This window comes from Elephantulus edwardii, unplaced genomic scaffold (assembly GCF_000299155.1).
Source record: "Elephantulus edwardii isolate Elephantulus edwardi_28Jun2011 unplaced genomic scaffold, EleEdw1.0 scaffold00389, whole genome shotgun sequence".
In the NCBI taxonomy this organism is placed as follows: Eukaryota; Metazoa; Chordata; class Mammalia; order Macroscelidea; family Macroscelididae; genus Elephantulus; species Elephantulus edwardii.
In genome coordinates this window covers 611,577-612,573 of record NW_006400139.1, presented here as the reverse complement: position 1 = coordinate 612,573, position 997 = coordinate 611,577, and positions in this window count along the sequence as shown.

Below are 997 nucleotides of genomic sequence, written 5' to 3'. Positions count from 1 at the left end.
ATTGGCACAGGACAGAGCGGAGTTTAGGGCTGTTGTACATAGGGTCGCTATGAGTCGCAGGCGACTCGACGGCACATAATAACAACAACAACATTGTTCATAGGGTTTTCAGAGACCACTTCCTAAACAACATGCCTCTGGAAACTATGAATTTAGATAAATGTCCATAGTTATAGTTATATCCATAGTTGGATAAATGTCCATAGTTAAGGCTTCAGGCCTTTTGTTCATAGGGTCTCTATGAGTTGTACTTGACTCGATGGCAAACCACAACAACAATTAGTTGAGAAGTAGATAGGTAATATTGTTTTCTAGTCTGTCTTAATTAAATTTAAGCCTCAAGTTGCAGTACTTAGGATGCTATGGGTAAAATCCTGAATGACACTGTATTGAAAGAATTCAAGAATTGACTAATACTGAAATATTTCAGGAAGTACCATATCATCAAGAGCCAATGGTAATGAAGGGAGAAATTCAAGCTGTACAAGACATTGGCAAAAAATAAGGCCTCATGAATCGATGGGATACCAACAGTAATGTTTCAAATCAGAGATGCATCCCTGGATGTGCTCACGAGTCTTTGCTAGAAAATTTGGAGAACACCTATCTCACCCACTGACTGGAAGAGATCCATGTTCGTTCCTATTCCCAAAAATAGTGATTCAATATAATGTGGAATTGCTAATGTCAGAGAGATTGTCATTGAAAGCAAAGACTACTAGAAAAATGTCTAATTGCATTTATTGACTATAAAAGGCATTTGACTGTGGATCATAACAGATTATGGCTAACATTGAGAAGAATGGGAATCATAGAGCCCTTAATTGTGCTTGTATGAAACCAAACTTACACCAAGAGCCTATTGCGTGAACAAAACAAGAGCACAATGGATGCTTTAAAATTAGGAAGGTGGCTGTCAGGGTTGTATCCTTTATTCACACCTTTTTTTGTAAACAATGTATTCAAAATTATAAATAAATCAGTATGAAATAATTTT